The sequence below is a fragment of the Elephas maximus genome, chromosome 5, assembly GCF_024166365.1.
Source record: "Elephas maximus indicus isolate mEleMax1 chromosome 5, mEleMax1 primary haplotype, whole genome shotgun sequence".
Taxonomy (NCBI): Eukaryota; Metazoa; Chordata; class Mammalia; order Proboscidea; family Elephantidae; genus Elephas; species Elephas maximus.
The window spans coordinates 47,556,814-47,570,836 of NC_064823.1; positions in this window are offsets into that span (position 1 = coordinate 47,556,814).

A 14,023-nucleotide genomic window follows, 5' to 3' on the forward strand; every position below is an offset into this window, starting at 1 on the left:
AGTGAAAAAGAGGAAGACCTTCAACGAGATGGATCGACACAGTGACTGCAACGATGGACTCAAGCATAACATCAGTTATAAGGATGGTGTATGACCAAGTAAGATTGCTATGAGTCAGAGCCATTACCATCCCTATGATCTAGTGCAATACTGCCCAATACAAACGTAATGGAAGTCAGTATGTAATTTTAAAATATCTAGTCTTAATTTAAAAAAAAGGTAAAAGAAAAGAAGTATAATAAACCTAATCACATATCTTGTTTAAACTACTATGCCCTGGTGGTGCAGTGGTTAAGAACTCAGCTGTTAAACAAAAGGTCGGCAGTTCAAATCCACCAGCCACTCCTCGGAAACCTTACAGGGCATTTACAGTCTGGACTATAGGGTTGCTATGAGTTGGAATTGACTCAATGGCAACGGGTTTGGTTTTGTTTATATACTCAGGTCATTATAATTACAATGTGTGGTAAGTATTGAAGCTTACTAATGAGATATTTTGCATATTTTTATTGTTGTTAGGTGCTGTCTACTTGGCTCTGACTCATAGCAACCTTACTTGGTCATACACCATCCTTACAACTGATGTTATGCTTGAGCCCATTGTTGCAGCCACTGTGTCGATCCATCTCAGTGAAGGTCTGCCTCTTTTTCACTGATCCTCTGCTTTACCAAACCTGATGTTTCTCCAGTGATTGGTCCCTCCTGATGACATGTCCGAATTAAGCAAGACCCTTGCCTCTAAGGGTCATTCTGGTTGTACTTTCTCCAAGATTGATTCATTTGTTCTGCTGGCAGTCCACACTATATTTAACATTTTTCACCAATACCACAATTCTAATGCATTAATTCTTCTTCTGTCTTCCTATTACATAGTCCAGTTTTTGCATGCATATGAGGGGACTGAAAACACCATGGCTTGGGTCAGATGCACCTTAGCTATCACAGTGAATTTTCTGCTTTTTAAGATTTTAATGAGGTTTTCTGTCACAGATTTCTCCAACGCAATATGTCCTTTGATTTCTTGACTGATACTTCCAGGGATGCTGATTTCTGATCCTAGTAAAATTAAATCCTTGACAACTTCAATTTCTTCACTGTTTATCATGACCTTGTTTATGGGCCCAATTGTGAGGATTATTATTTTCTTCATATTCAGGTGTAATCCATACTGAAGAATGTAGTCTAGTCTTTGACCTTCATCAGTAAGTGCTCTAAGTCGCCCTCACTTTTGACAAGCAAGGCTATGTCATTTGCATATCTCAGACTATTAATGAATTTTCCTCCATTCCTGATGCCGCATTCTACTTTATATAGGCCAGCTTCTTGGTTGATTTGCTGAATGTATAGATTGAATAAGTATGGTGAAATAATATAGCCCAGACACACAACTTTTCTGATTTTAAACCACACAGTATCCCCTTGTTCTGTTTGAAAGATGGCCTCTTGGTCTATGTACGTGTTCTGCATGAACACAATAACTGTATTTTTTATGCAAATAACACACACCTTCTACATTTGTTTGCGAACATTCCCTACCTCTAAGAGGTATTTTCATAAGTGCCACTATGTCAAATTTTGGCTGTAAAAAAAAAAATTAGCATAGCATGTTTACAAAAATACCTCCTGATGTTAAAAAGCAAAGGTGTTGCTTTGAGGACTAAGATGCCCCTGACCTAAGCCATGGCACTTCCTGTTGCCTTATATGCATGCAAAAGCTGAACAATGAATAAGGAATAAGGAAGAACTAAGAAGAATTGGTGCCTTTGGATTATGATGTTCGTGAAGAATATTAAATATATCATGGACTGCCTGAAGAACAAACCAATCTGTCTTGGAAGAAAAACAACCAGAATGTTCCTTAGAAGAGAGGATGGTGAGACTTCATCTCATATACTTTGGATATGTTATCAGGAGGGACCAATCCCTGGAGTAGGATGTTATGCTTGGTAAAGCAGAGGGACAGCAAAATAGAGGAAGACCCTCAATGAGGTGGACTGACATGACTGCAACAATGAGTTCAAACATAGCATTGATTGTGAGAATGGTTCTGTACTGGGCAGTGTTTTGTTCTGTTGTGTATAGGGTCTCTATGAGTCGGAATCCACATGATGGCACCTAACAACATATTTATGTAAAAGACATGTTTATACAGTTTTTTTTTAAGATCTCATAATAAGGTGAAGAGAGATTTAGAGAATAAAGTCACATTTCTTGTTCCATGTTATGTTATTATGCATTTAATCCAGTCTGCTATTAATGTCTATATTGTATATATTTGTGTGATAATAAATCATAACCTGTGCCTCATATAGTAAAGAATTTCAAATTTATTTCAATTCCAAAAAGGTAAAGTGATCATGATTAAAAGACTCTAAGTAAATGATGGACAGATGAAATTGATGCTATATAGCTCACAAAGGCTAATATTCCATGGCAAAAAGACAATTTGTCTTATTCCTCATGTTCTGCACTGCCCTTTCTGAATAAGGCTTTCTTGCACAGGTTACGTGTGTCTCTTGTTCAGGTCAGACTTTGGAGTGCTTGTGGCATTAATTTAATGGTAAGAGAACATGCTGGAATTCTCTAAAGCTATTCAACTCCAGAGAAAAAGAAATGCATCAGGCTTCAGTGCTTTTATGTCATTGTCTTATTTGGCCAGTGAAATATTGTTTAAAAGAACACTTTAACAATTTTTAATGTGAAAACTGTGAAGGTAGCCTACTTGGATCATATCCATAGAGGAAAAGAAAGTTAAAAGTTGCACAATTATTTAAAAATGTTAGGATATGTTGTTAGGTGCGACGGGGTCAGTTCTGACTCATAGTGACCCTATGCAGAACAGAAGAAAACACTGTCTGGTCCTGCGTCGTCCTCACAGTTGCTGCTGTGTGTGAGCCTATTGTGGCAGCCACTGTGTCAATCCATCTCATTGAGGGTCTTCCTTTTTTTCGCTGACCTTCTATTTTACCAAGCATAGTGTCCTTCTCCAGGGACTGTTCTCTCCTGAGAACATGTCCAAAGTTGTTGGACGCAGTTTCACCACCCTTGCTTCCAAGGAGCATTCTGGCTGTACTTCTTCCAAGACAAATTTGTTCATTCTTTTGTAGTCCATGGTATATTCAGTATTCTTCTCCAATACCACAACTCAAGGGTGTCAATTCTTCTTTGGTGTTCCTTAGTCATTGTCCAGCTTTCACATGCATATGAGGCAATTGAAAGTACCATGCTTGGGTCAGGTGCAGCACCTTACTCCTCAAGGTGACATCTTTGCTTTTTAACACTTTAAAGAGATCTCTTGCAGCAGATTTGCCCAATGCAACATGTCTTTTGATTTCTTGATTGCTGCTTCCATGGGTGTTTATTGTGGATCCAAGTAAGATAAAATCATTGACAACCTCAATCTTTTATCCATTTATCATGATGTTGCTTATTGGTCCAGTTGTGAGGATTTTTGTTTTCTTTATGTTGAGGTGTAATCCATACTGAAGGATGTGGTCTTTGATCTTCATCAATAAGTGCTTCAAGTCCTCTTCACTTTTAGCAAGCAAGGTTGTTTCATCTGCATAACGCAGATTGTTAATGACTCTTCCTCCAATCCTGATGCCCCATTCTTCTTCATATAGTCCAGCTTCTCGAATTATTTGCTCACTTTACAGATTGAATAGGTATGGTGAAAGAATACAACCCTGACGCACACCTTTCCTGATTTTAAACCATGCAGTATCCCCTTGTTCTGTTCGAATGGCTGTCTCTCGATCCATGTACAGATTCCTCATGAGCACAATTAAGTATTCTGGCATTCCCATTTTATACAACGTTATCCATAATTTGTTATGATCCACACAGTCGAATGCCTTAGCATAGTCAATAAAAAAAGAGGTAAACATCTTTCTGGTATTCTCTGCTTTCAGCCGGGATCCATCTGACATCAGCAATGATACCCCTGGTTCCATGTCTTCTTCTAAGCCTGGCTTGAATTTCTGGCAATTCCCTGTTGATAGTGCTGTGGCCGCTTTTGGACGATCTTCAGCAAAATTTTGCTTGCATGTGATATTAATGATATTGTTTGATAATTTCCACATTTGTTTGGATCACTTTTCTTGGGAATAGGTATAAATATGGACCTCTCTTCCAGTCAGTTGGCCATATAGCTGTCTTCCAAATTTGTTGGCATAGACAAGTGAGCTCTTCAGTGCTACAGTCATTTGTTGAAACATCTCAATTGGTATTTTGTCAATTCCCGGAGCCTTGTTTTCCCCTATTACCTTCAGTGCAGCTTGAACTCCTTCCTTCAGTACCAATGGTTCCGTGATCATATGTTACCTCCTGAAAAGGTTGAATGTCGAACAATTCTTTTTGGTACAGTGACTCTGTGTATTCTTTTCATCTTCTTTTGATGCTTCTTGAGTTGTTTAATATTTTCCCTGTAGAATCCTTCAGTATTGCAACTCGAGGTTTGAATTTTTCTTCAGTTCCTTCAGCTTGAGAAATGCTAAGCATGTTCTTCCCTTTTGGTTTTCTAGCTGCAGGTGTTTGCACATGTCATCATAATACTTCACTTTTTCTTCTTGAGCCACCCTCTGAAATCTTATGTTCAGCTTTCACGTCATCATTTTTTCCTTTTGCTTTAGCTACTTGCTGTTCAAGAGCAAGCTTCAGAGTCTCTTCTGACATCAGTTTAGGCCTTTTCTTTCTCTCCTGTCTTTTTAATGACCTCTTGCTTTCTTCACGTATGATGCCCTTGATGTCATTCTGCAACTAGTCTGGTCTTCAGTTATTAGTGTTCAACATGTCAAATGTAATCTTGAGATGGACTCTAAATTCAGATGGGATACAATCAAGATCGTACTTTGGTTCTCGTGGACTGTTTCTAATTTTCTTCAGTTTCAACTTGAACTTGCATATGAGTAATTGATAATCTCTTCCACAGTTGGCTCCTGGCCTTGTTCTGATTGGTGATACTGAGCTTTTCCATAGTTTCTTCCCACAGATGTAGTTGATTTGATTCTTGTGTATTCCATCTGACGAGGTTCATGTGTATAGTCCCTGTTTATGTTGGTGAAAAAAGTATTTGCAATGAAGAAGTCATTGGTCTTGCAAAATTCTATCATGTGATCATCATCGTTTCTATCACCAAGGCCATATTTTCTGACTGCCAATCCTTCTTCTTTGTTTCTATCTTTTGCATTCCAAACCAGTAATTTGGTGGAATTTTCTTATGCTATTCAACTCCAGAAAAAAAGAAATGCATCAGGGTTTAGTGCTTTATGTCACTGTCCTATTTAGTCAGTAAAATATTGTTTAAAGAACACTTTGACACTTTTTGATGTGAAAACTGTTAAGGTAGTCTACTTGGGTCATATGCACAGAGGAAAATATAGTTAAAAGTTGCACAATTATTTAAAAATTTTAGGATATAGAAGAGTTTATTTAATTTTTTTAGATTTAAAAAAATTTGCCTTTGTTGAAAATATATACATCAAAATATACCAATTCAATCATTTCTATGTAAAATTCAGTGACATTGATTATGTTCTTCGGGTTGTACAACCATTCTCACCCTCTTTTTGTAAGTTGTTCCTCCCTCATTAACATAAACTCACTGCCCCCTTCAGGATCCTATCTAATCTTTCCGGTTGCTGTTATCACTCTGATCCCATATAGATAGATCTCAGAAGAGAGTAATGCTCAAGGGAGGCACTTTTTACTAGTTAAGTGAAGCTATTGTTTGGTTTTAAAGAGACTTCAGGGGATATTTTTAGTTTAAGGTTTAAAGATTATCTCAGGGCAATAGTTTCAGGGGTTCGTCCAGCCTCCATGGCTCCAGAAAGTCTGGAGTATGAGAATTTGAAATACTGTTCTTCATTTTCCCCCTTTTGATCAGGATTCTTCTATAGAATCTTTTGATCAAAATGTTCATTAATGGTAGCTGGACGCTATCCAATTCTTCTAGTCTCATGGCAAAAGAGGCAGTTGTCCATGGAGGCAATTAACCACACATTTCATATCCTCCTCCTAGTCTGACTTTGCCTCTTCCTCTGTTGCTCCAGGTAAATCGAGAACAATTGCTGTGCCATGAATGGCCACGTGCAATCTTTTAAGACCCCAGGAACTATTCAATGATCTAGGACGTAGAACAGAAGCATTAAACACATTATTAGGACAATTAATTGGGACATCCCATGAAACCATGACCCTAAACCTCCAAACAAAAGAATCAAATTCCATGAAGTTTTTGGTTGTACACAAGCAACCTCCACATCTTCTCTTTTTCTTTTCCTTTTTGTCATTGTTGTAAATACAGTTATCATACATCTTTTGACAATTCAACTTTTTACAGGTGTATGTACAACTAATTGACAGCAATTACAACAATCCTACCTTTAATCAATGAGATTTTTTTCCATCACCGTCAACTCCCCCCCTTCCCCCTCCCTCTGTACCTGGTAACCACTAATAAACTTTGGTCTCTATACATTTGTCATTTTATATAAAACCCACTGCCGTCGAGTCTATTCTCACTCATAGCGACCCTATACGACAGAGTAGAACTGCCCCATAAAGTTTCTAAGGAGCGCCTGGTGGATTTGAACTGCCAACCTTTTGGTTAGCAGCCGTAGCACTTAACCACTACGCCACCAGGGTTTCCATCATTTTATATAAGTGAGTTTATACAATATTTGTCCTTTTGTGATTGACTTATTGCACTTGGTATAATGTCTTCAAGATCTATCCATATTGTAGCATGTATCAAGAATTTATTTCTCCTACTGGCTGAGTAGTATTCCTTTGTATGTATGTACCACATTTTGTTTATCCATTCAGCTGTTGATGAGCATTTAGGTTGTTTCCACTTTTGGGCTATTGTGAATAGTGCTGCAATGAACACTGGTGTACAAGTCTCTGCTTTCAAGTTTTTGGGTATATACCTATGGGTGGAATTGCTAGGTCATACAGTAGCTCTATTTTTAGCTTTTTGAGGAACCACCACACAGTGTCCCACAATAGCTGTACCATTTTTCGTTCCCACCAGCAATGGGTAAGAGTTTCAATTTCCCCACATCTTGGCCAATGTTTATTGTTATTATTATTTTCTAATCTTACCCATCCTAGTGGGAGTGAAATGGTATCTCATTGTGGTTTTGATTTGCATCTTTCTGATGGTCAATGACATTGAGCATCTTTCCATGTGTTTGGTGGCCATTTGAATGTCCTCTTTGATGAAATGTCTATTCAAATCCTTTAACCATTTTTGATAGTTTTTTTTTACTTTTAGCCACTATCAAGATTTTTATGAAAATTGCATCAATATTTCTTCTTAAATTTTAAGTGAAAAAATGCAGTAAAATTCCCTGTGTATGGAAAAATAGAGGTTTGAAACACCTAAGTTATGACAAAATGTAGAAATGTGAATTTATTTTATTTAACTGAACACAGCTTCTCATGAAATCCTTATTGTAGGTCAGTATTTAGGAACTCAATATTTAAATTCAGTTACTGCCCAGTGTGTGTACGTGAGAGGGAATCTCTTTTAAGTAAATTCAGACAATTAAGGATTTCCTTTCTTCTATCTCTTCTTCTTCGCTGCTCCCTGGCTCTCATCTAAGCACAGGGTGACGGTCAAGTTATAACAAGGAATTTTTTTTATTAGATCTTCACTGTTAAATCCTTCCTGGCTTGCATGATATGTCACTGTCCTCTTCCTACCCTGAGGATGTTTGCTGAAATTTGCTGTTGATGGCTTCAGTATCTCACATGTTCTCCACAGACAAGAAGTCCAGTGTGCCCAACCTGTCCTAACTCCAGACTCTGTCCCTTCCACCAGCACTCCTACCCACTGCCGTGGAATCGATTCTGACTTATAGCAACCCCACACGGTTTCTGAGGCTGTAGATCTCTACAGAAGCAGACTGCCACATCTTTCTTTCATGGAGGTGCTGGTGGTTTTGAACTGCTGACACTTTGGTTAGCAGTCAATCGCTTCGCCACCAGAGCAACTTACCAGTACTCATAGAACTTTCGAATCCCTCATAGACTCTCTGAAAATTCTAGATCTTCTAGATAGTTACTGTGAGGAATGCTGTAGCCTGATGTGTGCGTAGTAAGTCTCAAGCATTTGTTTATCTAAATATATCATCTACCACTTTTATTCCACCATGTGCCTGTCAGTTTGTCATACTGTGGTGGCTTGTGTGTTACTGTGATACTGCAAGCTTTGCCACAGGTTTTTCAAACACCAGCAGGGTCACCCTGGGTGAACGGGTTTCAGCAGAGCTTCCAGACTAAGACAGACTAGGAGGAAGGAGCTGGTAGTCTACTTCTGAAAAAATTGGCCGGTGAAAACTTTATGAGTAGCAGCGGGACATTGCACTCCATTTTGGCAAATGGCACCCTGAAAAGCATTGCCTCCCAGAATTCCAAACCTGAAGAGGATCACAAGATTTCGGTTTCTCCCTCAACCTCTCTGAGATTTCTGTCATTTTACTCTTCCCCTAGACCTTAGGTTAACATGTATGAAAGCATTAGATTCTCATCCAGTGACCCCAGCAATGTCTTAACCCTAGTCTTACCTACTACAAAGATATCCAGCTCTTCCCTAATAGCCCTTAAAGGGCTTTTATCCTTCCTGGATTTTAGATTATTTTCTAGAAATACTTCTTTGTTCTACTCTATATCTATTCTACCTAACAAAAGAAATGTAATTGATTTAATGGATAAAGGTCCCAGATTAGCTAAAAGAGTAAGGATAGTGTCAAGAAAGAAAAAAAAAAAAAAAACAGATTAAACAAAACCCTGTGCTATGCCTCCATAGAGCTGCTTGCTTGGAAGTGGAAGGACATTTAGAAATGTGTATGTGTGTGTGGAATGTGAAGGATAAAACATAGAGGAGTACACAGTTAGGTCTCAGTGGCCATTAGAATGACCTGACTGAGCGCAATGTGAGTATTTGTCTGAAGCCTCTGAGAACAAAGATCGTCCGTTTTCTGTAAAGAGAAAACTGGTCTTTTCTCAGGCTAGCCAAGAGGGAGACTGATGCCAGAGATTAATCATGACAAGAAAGGCATCTCAATCAGAGGTTAGACACATAAACCATCCAAGAACGTACATTAGCCCTTGATGATTAGGGCAAGAGATGTGAGAAAAAGAGAACATTAATTGTGGATGAATAGTTGTAACAAAAGACTTAGTTTTTTTGGTCTTTGTTTTTGTTTTTATGAGATTTAATTTTAAGACAGAAAAGACAAAACACTTTCTTTAAGTGCAAGATTCAATCTTCTCACCCCACACCCCATCAAGTGAAATGGATGCTTTAAAACATATTGAGATAAATTGTGGAATATAACATTGAGAAATAATGTATACATTTTACACCTATTTAAAGTACTCAGAGATTTGTGTATTGATATAAACTCTAAGGACACTAATAAAGTAATCCCTATTTTTATGTTATACATATCAATGTGGATTCTTGTCATTGTAGAGGCGGAGTACCCCTAGAAATCAATCTTATCAAGGGTACTAGACCCTCCCTTTTGACTTTCCCCCAATAGAGCCTGGAATTTAAATGTTTAACTGTTTATAACTAAACATATAATTTATATTTTATAATTAAATGTATTGTTTTATAATTATAAATTAAACCTTTAACTATTTTTAATTAAAAAATTTGACTATTCTGCTAAAGGAGTAATAGAAGGTGCAGACTTATCCCAAGCAAATGAACATTCAAAATAGATAAGTAGTTTTGGGAGCTTTGGGGAGATCTGGGATCCTTAGATTAAAATCTGATCTGAGTGTTTGCTTCCATTGAATTCCCTCACTAGCATTTATCTTCTGTTGCTGTTTCTATCTATGCATAGCAGTGAATTAGATTTGGATCTAAATCTTTTTTTTTTTTTTTTAGGTTTTCTCTCCAAAAATCACTACCTTAAAACACATTTGCACATATAGCAGAGCTTAATAAATGTTTGGAGAGGGGGTTTAATTGTGAAAATTCAAATTAAATAGCAGACACCTTTGTTCTTAAAGGTCCTTTGGACATGGATCACTGGTAATTTCTCACTGACATCTTTTCTCTGCAGACTATAGCTGCATTAATTTTCTTCACTGTATTTTTTCCTCTCTCCCTGTCTCAATTTTTGTTTTCTCTAGTGTTTTGTGATTTATTTTTATTATGAACTCATGTTATTCATGATATTATTTTATAGACTCTATGAGACCTGGAGGAATTCCTGGGTGGCACGAATGGTCAAGCGCTCCACCACTAGCTGAAAAGTTGGCAGTTTGAACACACCCGGAGACATCTCCGAGGACAGGCCTGGTGATCTGCTCCCGAAAGGGCATGGCCTTGAAAAGCTTATAGAGCAGTTCTACTCTGTAAAGCATGGGATCACGTTAAGTTGGAATTGACATGATGTCAACTAACAACAACAGCAACAACAATGAGACCTAGGTTTTAAATGTGTGCTTCCCAATATGATTTTTATAATTAAAGCCCTCTGCAGGCTTTCAATAAGTTCTGATATATATACAACTATTTTGAATATTATGGTTGATGCTGAGGGTCCACCATCACATGGATATTTTAAATTAAGTCTTATAATGGGTTTTTCAGGATCATGCAATTTGTGAGAATTTGAAACCTATACCCCTAATTTATCGGAGAGTATTTTTTTTTTTTTAACCCTTCACACAAATGCAAGGCTGACCTAGTGAATTTCTCTTGTTATCTACCTTTGTGAGGAAAACAATTTTCTGGTTCAGACTTTAAAGAGTTTGTTTTTTGTGGGCATCTTGATTTCAACTCCTCATCACACAGAAGTCCAAGGCTGTGTGTCCTTTTCCATGTGAATTATTAAAACTCCAGTCTCTGAATTATAGGAATTGGTAAATACATTAGGGTAGTCCCCAGGTTTTTTTTTTTTTAGTCCCCAGGTTTAGCACTTGATTTAATCTAGGGATCCACACCCTTGTTTCATTTTTGTTCTCTGTTGGTATATATTTTTTTTTTCTTTCTTGATAGCTCAGTTGTAAATTTAAGAAAATTTATGAAAGTATGTTTTAGTCAATATATTTTGGTACTTTGTAGGGAAGGAATGATCAGGATATCTGGTCTAGCATATTTTCAGAAGTAGAAGTCCCTCATTTCTCCTGTTACTCACCATGAATTTCTGTTCACATCATAGGCATAGCTATTTAGTCTTCTCCTTTGTAGGGAATCATTTTGTAAACTTGTCTTCTGGATCTCACTTTCTCTGCACAAACAAACCTAACAAAGTATTATGTTGTAAGTAGTACGATGGCTCTGGATGTAAAAACAGACTTCTGAAACGCCTGTCAAATTATTATATCTGTATGCCACTGCATTGGTTTTTCTAAAATTTTATACATAAATTATTAACAAGGACAAATGGTAGCATTTTGTTGTTCTGTCTTTATTTTGAAAGGTTTTTTTTTTTTTTAAAGTATTTGCTAATGAACCATGTCATTGTTGTAAATTTATGCACAATTGTCTAAATTAATGCTGCTCAAAATGTGGTCTGGGGAGAGATGTTGGCCATGAACTCTTTCTTACTGGTCTGTGTTGAGAAAAATACAGAAATCAGGTGTTTAGGCACTTTTAAAGCAGTTTAGCATTGTAGAGGTATCCAAGGATGTGATAGGTGGACTAGTCTTGTTGAGCTAGGCATAGACTCTTTATGCTGATGGCAAACTTATGAAATGTTTTGGCTTTGATGTAAACTCTGTGGTAGAGATACATAGAAGAACCTTGTATCAGTCCATGAAAACCGGGTGTGAGGAGGTAAAAACTAGTCCTTTACCACAAGTAATCTGAAAAAGATTGGCCTAAAGAATAATGAGTATTTTGTGTTTTTGAATGGATTCAATTTATTTTTTTGGAGGGATTCAAACTGCCGACCTTTAGGTTAGCAGCCATAAATCTTAACCACTGCACTACCAGGGCTCCATATATATGTGTATCACTCCTAATGCCCAATTTCTGAGTGGTCAGTGCCTTCAAGATGAGATTTCATAACTAATTTTAGTCAACTCTGCCATGCATACCATAGGTTATATAAAGGAATGAACCACATATTCAAGTTATAAACATAAAAAGCACATTTGTGCTGAAATCTAGTGTTGGAAACAAAACTCAAAGAAACTGTACTACCACAAATTGGTGAAGGGTGCTATTACACTAGATAAAGATAACATCTAGGCTGTCTCCATTTAGGAGACAATACAGTTTGGGAGGTAAGAATCCAGGCTCTGAAACAAGACTGCGTGGTTTCAATTCCTGATCCCACCACTTACTAGCTGCTTGATGCTGAACAAGTTATTGAAACTTTTTGTGCCTAATTTTCCTTATCTCTAAAATGAAAATAATGGTAGTGGTCCTGTGTCATAATTTTGTTGGGGGAAACACTCAATAAAGCTTATCAGCACCATGCGCTTAGAATAGAGAAGAATTCCGTGATAATCCACATTTCTATCCAGAATATGCTTTTTCATTTCTTTCTGCTTTTTTTTTTTTTTTTTTTTGAGTTTTGGTAAAGAGAAAATTAATTAAAGCTTGTGGATGAGAAAATACAATTTTGTGCAAGTTTTAACTGTTTTTTTTTTTTGGTTGTTGTTGTTTGTTCTTACTCTCCTCCTTTCATTTTCCAAATCCAACAACTTTTTTTCCTGGCTCCCCACTTTTCTCCAGGAAGTCTCAAGTCCTCTGTTTACCTCTTTTTTCAAATATCCTCCTTTGCCATCATGCTTTACTTAACAAACATTAAGCACCTTCCAGGTTCCAGGCACTGTTATTGGCCCTTGGGGTAAAAAGAGGAGTCAAACACTGTTCCTGTCTTCAAGAAGCTAAAAATTTAGTTTGAGAGCCATCACATATGCAGTAAAGACAAGAGTTATGATAAATCCATGAATGAGGTGCAGTAGGAGATTAAAAAAGGAAGATCCAAAATTATGCATGAGAGGGTTAAAAAAACCTCCTACCGCTACCATTAAGTTGATTCCAACTCATAGCGTCCCTACAGGACAGAGTAGAACTGCCCAATAGAGTTTCTCAGGAGTTCCTGGTGGATCTGAACAGCCTGCCTTTTGGTTAGTAGCCAGAGCTCTTACCTCCTATGCCACCAGAGTTTCCATGAGAGGATTAGGGATATTTTATAAATTAGAAAATGCTTTGGCTGATGTTCTAAAATGAATGGGTGTTCTCCAAGAAGACTGAGTGGAAGGTGGTGAGGTGGAAACTTTCTTAAGTAGAGCTAGTGTAATCAATAATAATTTCATACAGGTACATGGGGGAACCTTTTCTTGAAAGGGAGGTTGGTGGCAAAAAGAGAAGTCAGCTTTAGACCCAAAGCCCTGCCAAAATACAACCCCCTACTTTTTACAAGGCAAGAGGGAGTTGGATCAGTGTGCACTGTTTTCACCAGACCAAGACTTTCTGCTCCAGAAAATATTTCATTTTCTTTATTCTATTTTCCCTACTTTGATACTGCCAAAGAAACAAGTAAGAAAAAGTCATAATCAATTCGTAAAATAAGATAAAGTGAAAAGAAGCTGATTACTTACTCAGAGTAGTGAAACAATCCAAGGAGGGGAGGGAGAAAGTCACTAACTGATGAGCAAAAATGGCCAGCCCAGGCCTGCAGTAAGCCAAGGAGTTGCAGAACAAGGGCTCAGGCATGTATGGTCCAGAAGGCAGCCCTGAAATATGATGAGCCAGGGAATAATTCACAGACTCAGCTAAGTGACAGGAAAAAGTCAAGCTGTAGGTATAGTCTTTAGTGTAATGAATACTCCCGAAAGAAGTTACAAATTGGTTATATTTGACTCAACTATCATTCTCCACAGTTTAATTCTTACTCCCTTACATGTCTTTTCAAGAGAAAAGATAGAAATGGTATAAGCTAGAATTTCTACCACTTATTTTACTCCTCTTTTATTAAATCTCAGGGTCTTTAGAAAATATATGCCTTTATTTCTAAAAATATTTCAAAGGGCTGCTCAAGAA